The sequence below is a fragment of the Emydura macquarii genome, unplaced genomic scaffold, assembly GCF_026122565.2.
Source record: "Emydura macquarii macquarii isolate MOO-44397 ecotype Brisbane River unplaced genomic scaffold, CSIRO-AGI_Emac_v2 contig_1483, whole genome shotgun sequence".
Classification (NCBI taxonomy): Eukaryota; Metazoa; Chordata; order Testudines; family Chelidae; genus Emydura; species Emydura macquarii.
In genome coordinates this window covers 5,426,255-5,444,670 of record NW_027131620.1, presented here as the reverse complement: position 1 = coordinate 5,444,670, position 18,416 = coordinate 5,426,255, and the positions used below count along the sequence as shown (strand labels likewise).

The 18,416-nt window shown below is 41.1% G+C and overlaps 1 long non-coding RNA gene across 1 annotated transcript in view; it reads right to left on the bottom strand.

Annotated features, from left to right (window-relative positions):
- LOC137157319 (uncharacterized) overlaps positions 1-18,416 on the bottom strand; it is a 155,691-nt gene that overhangs the window by 68,001 nt on the left and 69,274 nt on the right. The window contains exon 2 of the long non-coding RNA XR_010921058.1: positions 7,024-7,096. This is a non-coding gene — a long non-coding RNA (uncharacterized lncRNA). The remainder of the gene's footprint in view (positions 1-7,023; positions 7,097-18,416) is intronic.

The window sequence follows — 18,416 nt, the reverse complement described above, 5'->3', positions numbered from 1 at the left end:
ATTTTCAACATTCAAGGGTCTTAAATCCTGATCCACTAAGGCCTTGTCTACACTCAAAAGTTGCACTGATTTAGTTAAATTGGTTTAGAAACGGATTTAGTTAAACTGGTGCAACTCCCTCACATAGATGCTTTTAAATCAGTTTAAGACTGATTTATATCAATTTAGCTTATTTACTAGCCCGTTATCTATATATTTCTAGAACACAACAGAGCCCAACCTGGTTGAGGACCACACACACTACAGAAATGTAAATATTCACCTAAGTCAATTCCGTAAGTCAAATGGATACAAGTCACTCAACATTTTTAAAGAGTTTCTGTACAAGACATTTGTACCAATGTAAAGAAGGGAAGTCCACATTTCAAACTGGAGGTGTAAATTCCAGCTCAAGGAGATATATCCACACTAGCTGGGGCTGAGCGAGTGCATTAAAAATAGTAGGTAGCCCTGGCGACATGAGCAATGGGAGGGGCTAGCTGCCTCGAGTACAAGCCTGTCCGAGACGCTAGGGAAGTTCTTGGGGCAGCGAGCCCCTCCCACCAGTTGCACTGACATGTCTATCCTCTGTTTCTAGCCTGTTAGCTCGATCATCCGGAATTTATACCTCTAGCTCCGAGGGTAGACATACCTTGGATCAGCTTTAAAATGGATTTAGTTAAATCAGTGTAATGTGTGTGTGTGTAGACAAAGCCTATTTCAAACCATTTTTTCACTTAAGGGGATTCACATCTTTCTCTTCTACCTCCTCTAGCTTCCATGGCTCCTTCTCCCTTCAGCCCCCCAAAAGATTTTTCAGACAAGATTTAGTCCTTGGGGTTTCCTGCCAATATCCCTGATCCAAATTTCTGTGCACAATAAAGGGATGCTTCACGCAGAAAATTCATGAGAAATTTCCAGCCCACAGCTGAGGATTCAAGAGGCATGGAGAGTTTGGAGAAAATACGGAACCAAATCTGACCTTTTTCGCCACCAATAGGGGGGGCCTTATCACAGACCTTCCATATAATGAGTCCAATATTCTTTTTGCTGATGCTACCATCGCTATTACCTGTTTTATAGCATAGCTTTCAGAGCATTTGTGACAGGTGCTCATTGGAGGAGAAGAACCTGGAGTGTGTTAGAGAATCCATTCTCCATCAGTGCCCACATAGTACTAGCAACTGAATGGCTGTTTACAGGCTCCTGGTGGGAAGTGTTAATTTCCAGTGTTTTTCCCACTTGCAGCAACGTTAGGTGCCCAGATAATTGATGACTAGTTCTGACTCCGTACTTAGGATGTGATTATCTTGTCCTATCCTAATTAGCTGGATCAGCTTGCCTCCTTATTGGGATCCCAGACTGAAAGCATTCTGCCTTTGCCCAGAAAGAGTTCTCTTCCCACCCTCTGTTCTATTCCACTTCACGCTGGGAAGCGTTTTGGGATACTTTGTATCTCTTGTAAACTGTATTCTTCTATTTGGGCGTCCTTTCAACTTCATGAAAGTTACACGTTGTTTTCATTTCTTCTCAAGTACCTCAGGTCAAAGAAAGACCAATGTCAGTGGCTTTAAAAGCCTAATAAAGCCTTTCATCCATAGACCTGCTTGCTGGCACGAAGTCAGGGAAAACAAACTAAGTCATCGAGTGTTGTTCAAACTGTCAGATCCTTTTCAGCATGCTCTTCCTGCCAGCCTGCTTTAGTGTGTGTTTCGGGGAGGAGGGGAAAAGGAGGAAAAAATCCTCATGGCACAAAGCCTGTAGAACATTGGCATCCTTCCAGGGCAGCCTTCTCTCCCCACCCTTCATGGGCACAGGCGTCTGGCAATCTGTTCCAGACACATACCCTCCCCACACAACACGAGCAAGGGATGCTACGCCAAGGCCAACTAAATGACTTTCCAACAACTTTGCTCACAAGTGCCACTCGGCTCAGAGTTTGGCACCTTGGGCTGTCTCCGCGACCCTCCCTTCTCCTCCCCTTCCCTGCCTCCCAACAAGCTGGAGAGGTTCCAGTGTTTAAAAGCCCATTTACCACTCCCCTTTGTTTAGAAATGCCAAGCCTTGATCTGATTTTATAGACTCCGCTGGCCAAAAGGAGGAGGATGCTGAGGGTTTCAGAGAATCCTGCAATGAGCTGAAAAGCTTCACGAGCCCTTCAAGTTTCAAGAAGGGCCATTGCATCCTTTACAACACAGACTTGTTCCATTGAGAAATACAGAGAGAGGACGTGCACTGTCCTCTAGGGCACACAGGGCTTATTTTCACTTACTTCCCTTCTCACTTTTGTGTTTTAACTTCAGTAGCTGCATGTTTAGGAGCTGAAGGTCAGTGCATCATCAGATTCTTTTCCCAGGCTTTTTTCTCTTGAAGGCGAGATGAATGTTAACACAGTAACTGCGCTTACTGATCAACACCACCATGACCAGGAGCAGCAGAGAGACAGGGTGACAGGAAATGAAAGGTTGCAATACCTATAGTGGAAAACATTTTCATACCATTGACAGTGGTGATTTTATTAAGTATGTGCAGAGGTATATCACAAAAAATGAGTTTGCATAAAATATTCTCCTTTTTTCTCAAAGCAGTTAAAGTAATCAGGAGTGGATTTAGAGCGAATCAATTCTTTTTTAGAATGCAGAATTTGGATGCCCTGCTAAGACCTTCATGTTTGAAAGTTTGGCTTATCTACCTTTTTTTGTCCCTTCCTGACATGCCAGGTATGATATTACCATACTTGTAATCTGGTACAAAACTACTACCATTGATGCTAGTTAGGGTAAATAGATCACATGATTGAGAGACAGGCTTGTGGGGTAAAAGGAAGGATTTGTAAAAGTACACTCTTTCCACACCCTCGTGTTGCTTCCTTAGGGCAGGTTTGAACAGATAGTGGCAGATCCTCAGCGAAGACAACTTAAAGCCACCTGAGGACCTGCCCCATAGTGCTAGTAGAAGATATAGAGAAAATACGCAAACCACCATGTTCCAAACCTCTAACTGTCTCTTTCTCTCTTTACTTTTCACCTCCCACAGAAAAAACAAATTTAAAGAAAGTAAAGATGAACCACCAGCTTTGGTCAACAGAAGGAGCAGTAGGTTTGATACCATATATAAAATGTCATGCACAAGCTGAATGTTAGTGGGATCAGGGAGGCATGTTCCAGAACGATGTCACCAAAAAACAAATTTAGCAAAATGATATACACAGACAGTGTCAGAGCTGTTCTGTTTGCTACAAACAATTGGATAATTTTGACATCCTGCAACTTTACATTGCATAATAATAGACTATTGTGTCCAAGTTCTGAAGATCAGGCTATCACTAGCAAATTATTCTCATCATGCTAAGCAACAAATGAAGTGGATTAAGAGTCCCCATTCCTGCCGTGTGATTTTAAGAGTCTGCAAGCTATACGGAGAGCCTGACGATGGTATGTACATTGCATGTCTTGTGCAGTCCTTAACAATGTGAGAAACACAGCAAGGGGTATCTGCCTTCCTAAAAATGATCATTGACCCATTCCTGTTTAGGAACATTGAGAAACTCATAGAGTCAGCTTGCAACGATGTGAAAAACCGCTTTGCTCAGCCATGCAGAACTTACTTTTGTGTCTGCAGTGTATTGGCATTGTATTACCATGACAAAACCAAGTTTCCACCATTGATGGTAGCCTTTCCTAATACAACAGTCCTCCTATAGTAATGTACTAGTGTGCACAAATGATAACACAATGAAACAGATGTGTAACCACTGCAGGGTCTCTGTGGTAGTGGTGCACAGTTTTTCAGTTTCATTCTTGTCTTACCAGAGTTGTTGGCTGTTCAAGCATTAGTATAAAGTTCACTGATGCAAAGCATGCCTAATATCATTGCAACGCTATTGTTAATGTACTGCTCTAAGTATTGTTACAGGGGAAAGGCATGCTGGCCTCAGTTGTTGTTGCTAAACATTTCTGCAGGCTCTGTTCATCATGAACATCACACCATCTATAACATTACTGAAATCACAGGCCTCCCAATGTAACATTTGAAACTGATTTGTTACCAATGTGATTAATACCGAAGCCATCCATAACTAATTCAGGTCGCACCATATTTCAGAGGCAAAGAATTTTGCACTAAATAGTACACTTCAAGCAGAGATGGACGGGCATTAGATTATCCAAGATCCATGGATATTAAAAGCTGGGAATGGATGCTTGCTGCAATTTTATATAATTTCCACAGATACTTTCTAGAATTCACTGTTGCCAAGAATAGCATTGCAATATGAGCAAGACAAAGGTTCCCAGATGTATCCTCTTTGGGAGGTCATAATTCCAGGGCTGATTAAAAAAAGATGGTGGTTCTTTCATGAGTAGGTCCAGGCATGGATCTCAGCCTCTTTGGCAATGGGCTAACAGATTCTTTGTGGAGGTAGCCATATCTCTAATGAGAGGAGGTTACTCAGCAGAAAAGAGGAAGGATTAAATTTAGGGGTAAATTGTTTAAGTAGTGCACTAGAGTTCAGGTGCAGAATTCCTAGTGAAATTAAAATCCAGCGCAACTTTCCTTAGTGTCAATCCTGTTCAGCTGGCAACACTCTCACCTCCAAGTCAGAAGGTTGTGGGTTCAAGTCCCACACATGTACTTGAGAGCACATTAAATCCATTGCAATACAAAAGGGCGCTGCACTAACAGAGCTACAGTCATTCAGATGAGATGGTAAACCAAGATCTCATCTCTTGCAGATGCTCAAAGGAAAGCTGAAGGCCTCATCATAACATCTTTAAAAATGAATGGGAAATAATCCATGTATGCTATCCAGCATATCCTATGAAGAAAAGAAGCTACAAACAGAGAGGCAGTATGATCCAATGGATTTGGGAATCAGGTAATCTGGGTTCTATCCCTATCCTTGACCAGCCTTGCAAAAAGCAGGAGGGAGAGGTCTGTCTGTCTGTCTCTGTGCCTCTGTTTCATCTCCCATTCTTTGTCTTACCTGTTCAAACTGCAGGCTGTTTGGGGCAGGAACTGTCTCTTACAATAGGTTTGTACACCATTTAGCATACTCTATGCACAACTGTCATACAAACAACAACAACAATACAAGATTGTGTACAAAGATATTGCTGCACGCTTGCCTGTTAAATTACCCCAGAGCCAAGATCTAACTTATTGCTCTGAAAAGTTAATTGGGATATAACCAGAGTATAAATAGGCACTCAAGAAGATTGCCACCTACCAAAATGTTACAAACGTTACCAAAATAATAATAGGGCGGTGTAAGCAGTTTAATGATTTGATGATGGCTCTTCATCAAAGTTTGAAGAAGTTCTTGCTGTTTTCCAGCAAAGAAAGTAATGTAGAGCTCCCATAAAGTTTCCTGAAGGCATGAAGTGGTAAACCTGAACATTCATCACCAGTGGATCAGCAGTGGTAGATAGGAAGGAAATGAAGAGAGGCTGCACTTAACTTGCTGTGTCGCTGATGGATTCACACATGATGTAACTAGACACAACACAGCACTTACATCTTGCTGCATCAGTGGTTCTGTAGGCACTGATTTTCCTCTGCTCCTCTTCCCCATCCTGGCCCCAGAAGTACTTTTGTCAATAGCTGGATACAGTGGCATTCTGCCGATAAGTCCAGCTAAGCAAAATGTCTGGTTTTTGTTTCAAGGAGCTTTCATGGCAGAAATCATTATTATTTTTGTTTGGTGGGGTTTGCTTTTTCGTTGTTTTGTTTTATAATGTCAGAGTTTTGCAGATTAAGTTCTGCAGAATATAGACTACTCCATTTTATGAATTTTAAATTAGCCATGAAGCAGAAGGCTTGGTTGTGCTTAAACAAATACCAAAAAATGCCACTATCTTCTAATCGAATAAATATGATAGGAATACAATAGCAAAGTCCCTCCCGATGAGCAACCATGAAATATAAAATCCCCAAATAACCTCCATATTCGGCCGAATGAGCAAACAACAAAACAGAACGCCTTCCCTTTGCCTTTTTGCTTAAGGCATCATATGGCTGATGGAACAGATAATGTGACAGATGAATCCATTCCTTGTTCCCAGCCTGAACTCCGTTGGCTAATTGTCATCAACATCATCACTGCCACTACTACAACGGCAGCAGCTCTACCCAACCTTGGCCATTGTGGGTCGTGTCTTGTCACTCAGGGCCCCACTAGTTCTGTGTAAAAATCAGAAAGTAGAACAGCCTTCCGCTGAGCCACATGGGTGCTGCTTTATTGAAGGTACATTGCATGTTCATATGACACTACCGAGAGTGCCAATGGATGGTGGGGTTGTGGCTACAGCATTTACTAGCCCTTAAAGGGAAGACAGCCTCATTTCTGGGTTTTATGATCTTGCTCATGTGGAATGTTTTGAATCTCGGTAGTTGGTGGTAGAGGCAGTTTCAGAAATCAGCTATTTCTCCCCTCCCCACTTTGGCCCTTTTTCTTTATTTGCATGATTTGGGGGATATTCTTCTCTGTCCTGACTTCCCCCATGTTTTCCTTCTCTCTGTCTCAGAACTTCGTTCAGGGACAAAAAGACAGAACAGAAAAACAGCATTCATGCATCTATTTCTAAGCAGAAATGACCACATTAAAAAAGGTCCTTTTGTCACCTTTCAATGCAGAAATATTTAGGGCTGTTTTGTTTTTTCTTCTGAGCGTCTTGTGACCCCCTGACAGCCTCAGATCCTCCTGTGTAGGAGCATAAATGTTCCCAATCACAAAGGTAAGACCCTGCAATGCCTCCCTCCAGCCAAATCTACCCCTTGATCCAGCACCCTGTATGCACGACTTGCAGCTTTGCTGGAGGCATAAGCCATGAAATGGCACCAAGCAGTGGTTCTAAGCAATCTCTGTGTGAAAGTAGTAAGTACGCCAAATTTGCAGTCTGCTTGGCATCTCTAAAGTAACAGTATTTGGGTAGGGGAATATTTCCATAGTTCTATGTCTTTGACTCCAGGGATCAGTGAATACAGTGCAGTCGTATTCCAAGACCAGAGCTTGTTTAAGGGACACAAGTTTTTCAGACAGCTTACCTCTCACCGACTCTCCATCAAGGGCCACAAGGATGCAGAACTTCACAGAACTTTTGGTATCCAGCAAAAAAATCTGTAGAGAACCAACCAAAATAGGAAAAGACATTAAATTCACTACTTTTTAAAAAAAAACACTCACTCATTTGTATGAATGCCTGGCTTGTTTTGTGTTTAGTACTTGAGCACCGAGGCAGCTGCGCACTGTGAGCTCTCTAATGTAGCTGCTGTAAGCCGACAGGAGAGCACTCTTCCATCAGCTTAACTACTCTAGCCCCTGTGAGAAACTCTTCCACCAACATAGCACTGTGTACACTGGCGCTTATGTCGGTGTAATTTATGTCGCTCGGCGGTAGTTTATTCACACCCCTGAGCTATATAAATTATGTCGACATAAGTGGTAGTGTAGACATAGTTTTTGCTAGTTATTTGCCTTTATCACCCAAATCAGATGGTATTTTATTTACTCCCTGATTGGATGATTGAAACAATAATGAATTTCCTGTAACAAATAATTAGCACTTCCAATCACAATATTATTTGTGACATTTTCACGATTCATAACCATTACAACAAAATTCTCAACTGTTGCCCAAACACTTATGAAGAACTAACAGTTGGATTCCATGAACTGAAGTTGGTGCTTTGCTTTGTAAGCATATTCACAAATCAGGTATTAAATATTTATTCCTCAGCCAGCTCTTTTTGGCACTATACTTATTTAGAAGACAGAGGATCCAACTCTCCGTTGCCCTGTGCAGTCATTTATAAAAGTACAAAGATAATGCAAGGAAGGTGAAAAATGTTACTGGCACAGAATAACTAGCAATAGAGCCATGGAAACAACTCCAGAGGATAGTGACGTTATCCTCAGGATTGATATTTGACATGATATACTCTATACAAAATGAACCGATCCGATCTGATGAACGGACCCCTCCAGTTTTCAGAGTGTACTCAGATGGCAGTAGACAGTTCCTATTCACAGATGTTATTAACCAATATGATTGCAAGAACAAAACAATTCACAGCAGGCATTTCCATTTTTAAAGCGAATACTGGTGAGAAGAGCTGGTTGAATGATTTTCTTCAAAATAATTTTGCAACAAAATCATGTTTTTTGGGTTTTTTTTTTTTTTTTTTTTTTTTACTAAAATTAATTTTTTGGTGAAAATTTTTTGTCTTGGTCAAAATTTTCCATTTTTTTGATGGAAATTGATTTTCCCCCTTTTATTCCTGATTTCTCTCTGCTCCGTTTTACAGGGCAGAAAAAGGGAGAGAAAGAAGGGGAGGGAGGAAACAAATGTCCCCTCCCCAAAATCTGGAACACTTTTTGGTTTTCACTTAATTGGGAAAAAAAAAAAAATTCGGAATAAGATGAAAATGTTTAATTTCATTTGAAGTTTTCTTGGAAAATTCTCCTTATCCATAGCAGCCAATCACAGGCCACTTGAGGGAGAAAGCCTCTTTATTGGTTCTCTCATATCTCAGAGAGGTTGGCTGGGAACTTGGCCCAAGGCCACCAGATCTTTCATACCAAGGACAGAACCTTCCAGAGACTCTTTTCCCCCCAGTGGCATCACTCAGGAAGTTCTTTTATAAACCTGCTGATGAGGACTCACCAACTTGGAAGCAGCATCTTGGTCTGAGCCTGGCGGCCTTACTAAAGTTAATGGGCATTTTGCCTGTGTGAGAGCTTTGACTGACTAAAACCACTGTGGTCCCAAGTGCCTTCACACCATGGTATAAACAAGGAAGTGACCTGCCACCACTTATTCAGGAGAGACTCAGCACTTCCGAAGGCCACGCCTTTTATTGGAGAACATGGCACGTTATTTTTATACACAGACAGGCATACACCTTTGTATGTGCCCTGCACGATCAGTGATAAATTATAAATCAGGTTCATAATTCAGGATTTGAAAACAGAGTTTTAAATCGGCATTCAGCTTTAGAGGTGTACACCGTGCCCTCATCCTACCAGTCCCTATGGCTCACACTGATCTTGGTGGTATTACAGGACTATTTGCACAAGGATAAAATATTCTCCAGTAAATGAGATAAAAATTGGACTCTCCTAATATACGTGTTTCACAACCCTTCTTTCTCCATTTATTTCTCTTTACAACCACAACGGAGCAGGCAGTGGTTCTGCATTTTGACACTGGTAGTGTGTGCGCATGTGTGTGGGCGGGATTCTCCCTTTCACTCTTAAGTGTTCAAACCACAGTAGTGCCACTGGACATGGATTTTGAGACTGATTACCCTGATCTTGGCAAGTGATGATCTAGACATGGAGGAACAATTTCTCAGCCCCAGATTGGATTGTTGTTCTTCACTCTGGCCAGAACCACCCTTTGGACCATTAGCCAATGCACAGTGTGGTTGCTCAAGTACTTAGCGCTGTTTCACCAGTGCTCCACAGGCTGCCTTGACTTGCAATTTGTTTCTGGGTCTAGTTCCATATGTTAGGACCTGGACGTCAGAGAGACTCTGCTCTGCCACGGATCTTGAGGTCAGCTGGAGGTCAGTTGGAGCATTTGAGTCAAACATCCCTCGATCTAAACACCAGTGGCAGGGCATTCTCACGAAAAGCATCTAGAATTCATTCTTGCACCAGGTCTGACAGTCTGTCCTGCAGAGCACAGATGCAGACTCATCTCTTCTCTCACACGTTGGTAAAACGGTGGGTGGAACAGAGGGTGTTTGTCAGTTTGGGGGTGGGAGGAATTAGCTCCTTTCTCTTCCCCCTTTGAAGTGAGGTGGATTTTGTCTGTGTGCTTTTATTAAATCACGTGCATGCACCCTGAGCTGGGAATGCCACTTTTATAATTCCTGATAATAATAGAACTATTTAAATACTCTTAATAAGCAGGATGCAGTGACCAAGCCCAGTTTCTATCTAAGTTTCTGAACTAATCTTGGACTTGTAACCACAGAAGGCCCATAAAAATGGGGGAAAGCACTAAAAAAAGAGTAATGCTTTTTTGAAAGCTCCTTTGGCCTGATCCTCTGAAAGACTCTATCTGCGTTCTACAGCTCCCATCATCATGCTATGTGAATGTCTCACAAAGTATACTACACACACACCCTTTCAGTCTGACAGGACTGGGCTATTTTGTGTGTGTTTCTTTCTGCAGCCCCCACCTCCCATTGAAGTCAGCACTACACAGGATGAGGCCTTCCTTTGTAAAAGGGACTAGGCTTACTTAAAAGGCTTTGAAAGTCATCAAAACCAGTTAAGGACTCCCGCAGCTCTGAAATGTCTGGGTGAGGCTTCCAGTGGGTTTTAGAGATTAGAACTGGGCCTGAACCACAACTCTGGATCCTACCATCCCTGGACCATGAGAATGTTTTAAGTCAGAACTAGGATCTGGGTCTGAGGTTTACAAATGGTCCTTATCTCTATAACCATCGGAGCCAAAACCCTGGATCAGGACACCCCCTTCGCTGCCTTTTCAGTGTTCAAAATCTGGAATGGCTTCAGAGTTTTGCTATTTGAACCCATATCTCTCAGGACTCTCATCCTATTTGCAAACAGGGAAAAGCAACAATGACCCTGAGGTATAGAAACCTGACTCACCACTGCGTTACTCCAGTTTTACATCTGTGTAACTCCACTGATTTGTCATGGGGCTTATTTCCAGAACCTCCTCCTCGATGCAGATAGAATTCAGTCCCTCTTCCTTATCAGAGGAACTATATTTCTTAAATATTTCTTAAAGCAATAGATTCTATATTTCTTAAAGCAATATTTCTATACTTCTTAAAGCAATAGATCCCTATTGGGGAATATGCAGATGGAAGTACATTCTTCTTTCTGTTGGATGAAGTTCTGGAAACAATCCACATAGCTGGAGAACTGGTGTAGTTTTACGCTATTTAAAAAAGTTTTTTTTTAAAAAAAAACCAAACCAAACCACCACCTGATTCTGCTGGAAGAAGATCAGGCATTTCCCACCGTAGCCAGAGTTACACAGGAGAAGATAGGAGTGTTTTCCTCCCATTCAATCTCTTTCTCACACATTATATATCTATATATCTATACTAACACACACACACACACACACACACACACACACTTTATCTACACTAAGCCTATGGATTACTGGCTCCGGCCTTTGCAAAAAAAAAAAAAAAAAAAAAGTTGCTAGGCAACCAGCCAGGGGTTGCTATGGCATTTTCAAGTAGAGCAGCTGGGCCAATCAGTGCTAACTGCAAGCTAGTGAAGGCGTAAAGCCTCTAAATTTAATGTCAGTGCAGACAGGAAGGGAAGCTGTTGAGGCATGCATGATGCTGAGCGTGCGCTTACTAAATGCGGACAACATGGCCCCCATGATTAGGACCAGCACACTAATGAATATTCATTGGGCTGATTAAAGCAAAGTCAATTAACTACTTGACTGCTTGATTTTTTTTTTTTACTGGATTTTATTCTTCTCTTTTAACCATTTTGCCACTGGGGTTGCACTTGCTGTCCCCTCCGCCTCTCTCTGTCCTTCTCCGAATCTTTTTATGCTGGTGATCGTGTGGGTTTTTTTTTTCCCCCTTTATGCTTTTTACCGACAATCATACATCCTATACCAGGTTTTACGGCTTACTTTATTTCACCAGTAAATCACGCTCTTTTAGGGTCACTGTCTTCCAGTACAGTTGTAGGTAAGCTAGAAGGTCACAGTTTTCCATCAAGTTTTTAAACATGGCATGAGATTTAATTCCAAATACATAGCTAAGCAATAATCCTGACTTTAAACTACGCAATGGGATTGTCCACCACCTTTCCTAATTTAATAGCACGAGGATTCTGCTGTGACGGAAGGCAAGGGATATAGAATTTTTATTTTGTTGTTAAAACAGCATTCAGACTATGTGGACTTCCACAAACGTGTCTTGTAGCAAATCTAATGTGATTTTAAAATAATGTTCGAGAACAATGATTCATTAAAAAGCTTTTTCAGTTTGAAGAGGTGCCGTGCCTTCCCCACGTACTAGTGATGTAGTTTAATTAGGCAGAGGACTGCATATTTTATAACTATCATTTTTCAAAATGTGCCTGAAAACTCTAAAACATTCTATTAAATTAAAATTAAATAAAATAACATTATTGGCCGGAAATCAAAATGTGTGAATTCAGAAGCCTCAAAGCACCATTCCATTCAAAAATCTGGGACAAGATGTTCTCTTTCATTACCTTCCCTGATTTATTTTGAAAATTCTCTCTCTGATTCTTTGTATTATATACACAACCATTTCACAGAGAGAGGCGTCTACAGGACACAAAGATATGAATCTCCGTCTGTATTAAGGTATATTAATAGCTGCAATTAATACATCTGATGGGTAATGGTGAAAACCTGAACGCAGTCCCCTAGCAGTTAGACTTTTGTCTTTGTCAGTTACTGAATTTAAAAGGTTCAGAAATAGATAGGCTTTACAGTACAGTGGGGATTTCTAGGTTAGGTCAACTGTTCCAACAATGTGTACACGTGCATGTGCGTAAATTTCAGGTACTTAAAAACAAATGTTTACTTCCTTTTTCTGTTCCTTCCTTCTCACAATTAAAAAGTCGCCATTCAGATTTAAGGATGGCAATCCAGATTTGAACAGGTTAGAGTGATGAGGAGAAGAGGAAAATTTAAAGCTGACCACATTAAAAAAAAATAAGGAGCAGGTGGGGGAAAAGAAAGTGAAGCTTAGCGGAATGAGATATTCCCCCAATACACAAAGGTTGCATGTTCAAATTGAATAACCAATATTCCTGGGGAAAAAAAAATCCAGTCACATAAATTTTTCTCTCATTTTACTGAATGATACACATTATGTATACATGTACATGTGCACACATTGGATTGCTATGAAAAAAATTAGTTGCTTTTCCAATGTCACTAAAATAAAAAATAAAGAAAAAGAATGAACTTGGCATTCTTGTTTTGCTATGGAAGTTGTACTCTGAACATTACAGCCATCCCCTCAGCAAACAGATAGCATATTTCAACCTTCCATTAACAATGTAATTCCCATTTTTAATCTATTTTTTTGCTACCAAATATTTAACACCTGGCAGGAATCTATAATTTACTTAGAGTTCAATATGCCATGGACAATGTTGCAGAAAGCATCAAATTATCAGGGTGCTGTTTTTATCACACGTGAGAATGAGTTAGTCTTTCCATCATACCGCCCTATTTTGAGAAGCTTGCATTTCAGTCATCAAAATCGGGAATGAGCTCTTAGCTGGATGGGGGCACTTGTATTTATGTATCAAAATATGAAGAGAAACAACAATTCAGCCATTTGTAAATTGAAGGATGGCAAAAGAATGGAAGGGGGTAGTTTATGCTGTCTCCTCTTTCTCCTAGAACTAACAAAATGTGTCAGTGTTTTTTTAAAGCTGAATTTTTCATTCATGTGGAATGATGCTCTCTGTAGTTTAACAGGAGGAAAAATATCCAGAAATGCTGTAGAATAATTTCATTCTTTAAAAAAGAGAGTCCATCTAGAGCACTGAGTTCAAATTCTAATTAGGTCACAGGTGAAATGAAGTCGATAGTTTCACTGATGTTTGCCTCGGATAAAATATAATACAGTGTCTTACAACTCTTTGATCTTTGCAGTTCCTGGTCATGAGAGGACACAGCACTAGCAAGCCGGGTGTTTCAGGTCAGGTTTAAGATGCATTAACAAATTCATGTGGCAGAAGCTTGCCCAGCACCTGCCTACAATTTGCCAATTCTATCAGTTCTTCAGTTCTATGAGCATCAAATTCTGGTTTCTGTTTAGTGAAAGAAAAAGTGTTTTTGAGAGTTTATTTCATCCTAGATGTTCTAATTTTTGCCACTGACACATTCAAAATGTTTTAGCTCAGAAATTTCCCTTTTAGGAACAGCATGTGCACCAGACCAAGAACTAAAAACTGTGTTTTTTATTGCCAATGATCCTAAAGTTAAAATATTCCCAAAGGACAGTATATACACGATAGATAGACATAGAATCAAGAGGGGATTTATTTTGTTTTTAGATAAAAGGCAAATTTTATATAAGCTATGAAAATAGTGAAAATTCAAATTCAGAATCTCTGTTTCCAACTGGAAACCTACAGAAGGAACAGGACACACAGGGTTAAGTCTCAGGATCTTCTCTGATGCTCCCAGCCTACCTCCTGTCACTATGCATTTCTATTCCAGCACACTGGGGTGAGTTAAGGCTGATGGCGTCAGCACAGAATTTTGAGCCATATTTCTGATTTTCCTAACTTTTGATCATATAATTCAGACCCTTTAATTGTGCCTAAATGTAGTTTTCAGTGGACATTTTTTTTTCAATTTCATTTTTTATATCTCACTGATTTTCAGGGAAAATATTTCCACTTGAAAGCCTTCTCTCTCCATACATAGGATGTGTCAAGACAACAGTTGCTTTATCAGGCAGCGGTGGATGGAGAATATAAGAGCTACAGCTGGTCAAAAGTCAATGAGTTGGATATTTGATCAACCTCTCCAACTGGTGGCTGGGAGTTCTAAACTAATTTGAGTTCCTGAAGTATTTTTGTTCCAGTCATTTAAAAACAAATCAGACAAAACCCACTTAACTAAAAAGAAGCCCATTCAACGTATCAGGGATAACAAACAAAAACACACCTTCCCCCCCAGATAACTAGTCTGGCAGGACGGGCTGCCTGGTAATTCCATAATGTGATGTGTTTCTCTCTGTATCTACACATATACCTACACACACATGCATATATACTCAAAACGCCCTATATACATACACACACATAGATATATAGAAAGACATACATGGATATATAGATATACACTTACTTTTTCCCCCTCTTTCAGTCTGTTTTCTAATTTTCCCCCTCTGCTTTTTCCCATAATATACCTTCCCCATCTGACTTTCCCCCCCCCTTTCTGCCCTTTTTCCCCGCAGTCTTTTCTATCCGGAACACAAGCCCAAGCATTCTCTAGTTGGAGTCAAATTTTCAAATTTGCGGCAGTTCAGACCAGTTAATAATTAGGCAAATCACACTAATGAAAAACTACCAGCACCAAAAGATCATGTTGAGTAACCAGTTCAGCTAAAAATCTGGGGTTAGTATATCTGGCACATGAAGTCAATTCTTTGAAGTTAGAATATAATAGTAATACAAACCTAACTCTTACATAGCGCTTCTCACCAGTAGATCACAAAGTTCTTTACAAAGGTCACTTTCATTATCCCCATTCTATGAGGATGGGGAAACTGAGGCACAGAGAGGGGACGTGACTTGTCCAAGGTCACCCAGCAGACAAGTAGCAGAGTCAGGAATAGAATCCAATTTTCCCAAGTCCCAGTTCAATGCTCTATTCATCAGTTTCTGACTGGAAGACGCACACAAAGAGGCCAGAAAACTTGAGGATTTGAGCAAGACTTCTTCTCTTGTGGCCAGTAAGGTATATAATGAAGTGGATTGCTGCGTAGCCATGATGCTCACCAGCAGGGTGCTAGAGGTACCCAGATATATGGGATCCCAATTTATACAGGTTGTATTATTCTCTAGGTTGTGCTGCCTATTTTCTGCATTGCAGGTACCATGTTCTCTGGCTGCAAGAAGTAAATCAGCTCTAGACAGTCTAATGGCTCAGAAGACAACATACCACAATATCATATCACGCTAAAGATGAGCACTTTTTTTAGGGTGTTAAGTGGAAGGGTCAGTCTCAGGCTTTATCCAGGCCTGGGAAGGTTATGGAGGTAAGTCCTTTAGTTTCTCAAAAGAGAAGGCGCTACAGGCATATTTAGCAAGAGGGTGTTGCACGTACCTGTAGAAGTGTGTGAGAGGGGAAGGAAATGGGATCTCAATGGATGAGACAATAACGGCCCTAATGAATAGGAAAGTCACATTAACACAGTCCGTCCCTGTTTAAGCCTTTAGACGTTGTCATTACATTTGGAGGGGTGGTGGGGAATGTGGCATTCCCATGGCGTGTACTATACCAAGAACTAGTACAGAGGAATGGGGGTGGCGAGGAGACAAAAAGGAACATGATTTCCGCTCATTAAAGTGAGGTGGGGAACGCAAAGCCCTAGAGGCAGATCTCATCCGAACTAAGATCACTCCTAAAATTCTCAGCTGCTGGCAGGAGTGGGGGGGGAAGTAGCATTACAGATGCTGAAGGAATGGGGGTGGCAAGCACAAGTGCTGGCTTCTGGTGCCAGCCTCCCTGGAACAATGAAGCAGCATGAGGGCCAATTTCAGATCTAGTGGTGTGAGCCAAAGCGAGGATTATACAACGTTGGTTCCCCAGGCTCTCAAGATAAAAGCACTTAAATTTGGCAAAATGAGCATCATTATAGGCAGAAAAGCTAATGTTGGTATGAAGACAATGCTGCTTCTGTACACAGCAGAGGCACATGCAAACACCTGGGTAAAGTGTGTCATATAAACATTATAATAATAAATTATAGTAATAGTAATAAAAAAAAAAGCCAAAAAACAGGGTTAACGTTGCCACCCTCATCTTAATTCACCTCTTTTCCTCATTATGCTTAGATACTGCGGAACATATGGTACATGAGATCATGTCCTGTTGCAAGATCCCGGTAGGACAGTATTTATACACGATGATACAAGTCAAGGACAGAGCAATGGTCTTCAGTCTGAGACATGCCTGCTTGACAGAGGAGCAAGGTGCTGTTTGAAAAGGGTTATTCAGAAATCTCCCAGCAATTTCATTATCTATGATCTGATATGGGCCCTCAGGACCATACTTGCTTCAGGGAACTTTGACTACTAAATCTGCCCACCTACCTATTAACGTTCCTTAGGAAACGCGTGATGGAAAATTACTACAGGACTTAGTGAAATGGCTACCATGGAACTGTATGATCATTTTAAAAGATAAAACGTTTCAAACTTGAACCTACATTTCCCACATCCCATTGGGCTACAGAGTCAGTCTCTCTCTCTGGCTCAATAAATAATTATTTATACAAACTGAAATAGCTCCACCAGGAGAGACAGAGCCACCCACCTGATTTAAACCAGGATCTTGAACCTGCATCGCCCACATGGCGGGTAAGTGCCTTAACTCCTGGACTATTAGCCATTCTGAAAGCTTGCTCTCTGTTTTTCATGAAAGAAGTCAAAAGTTTTCATATTTGGCCCAACGCAGATGAGGAAAACTATTTCCCACCCAGCTCTAGCCAAGAGGTAATTAGACTCATGCAGAAACTTGACGGGGGTGGAAGGAAAAAGAGAGACATTCTGGAAGGATGTGATGCAACATTACATTATTACTCTTAAAATCCAGAACCTTAACAACACAAGAATCCCAAACAGAGAGAGACAAAGCACGCTGCTCCCTAAAACAGTGAAACACAACTCACCCCACCTTCCTGTAAGTCAGCTGCCTGCAGACAGACTGCTGCTAGTTCCAGCACACACCCTTCCCTCAGAGACCTTAGCAGGACCAGGACATCCTTCACACTTAAACTGACAGCTTGTCATTTTTAACACAGCTTGCAATACACCACAGTGGGGACCTCCAAAGCTGGATGCACGAGTCTCTACAGCTGGAAATAAGGAGCCAGAGTCTCATATCCACTATGGATTTGGAAGAGACAGGCATACATAACACACACTGACCAGTGGGTTACATGTGCACAAATGTAGTTTTATAAGCTTTTTGTAGCTTCAGCAAATACACATCCATTTTACTGGGTCTACCCAGCATGCATTCTTTTGGAAGTATTGGCCAGAGTGACAGAATCATAACAGGGGGAGGGAGATAACCTGAAACAAAAACAGCTTCCGATTTGATTTGGTCCTTCAACTTAAAAATGGCAATACATTTTAAAGAAAAAGTGTTTTAAAAATAAAAGTCTACTCCTCACCTGAGATCTATTATGCCAAACGTGAACCCACAGCCTATTTCGTTTTAAAACTGATGGTCAAAGCTTACCCCTTCCTAGCGCAACAGAGGAGTTTGTAGAAAAGTGAACAGAACATTAGCTAATGAAGAGTTAGCAGAGGAAGCTGTCGAGTATGCAGTGGGGCGGGATGTGTACATTTTTCCCAGATACTGTATACATTTCAAAAAAAAAATTTATTACTGCAGAGTCCTCGTAGTCTGTCACAAAGACTGAGAGAGCCATATTTCATTGGACACTGTGCAAAAGCCTTTGATGGAGTAAGATAAGGGAAAATAGATTATAACATACTGTAACTGTTTACCCTCACAGACTAGCCAGATTGTTTTCAATCTGGCCTGTGACTTGCCAGAGTGCCTCTTGTAAGAGGTTGTGGGTTCCTAACTCACCCCATATCCAACCTCATCACACACAGAATCAAACAACAGGTCCAGTCGTCCAGTCCCAACTCAGACAAATAAGCAATTTAGGATTCAGCCACTTAA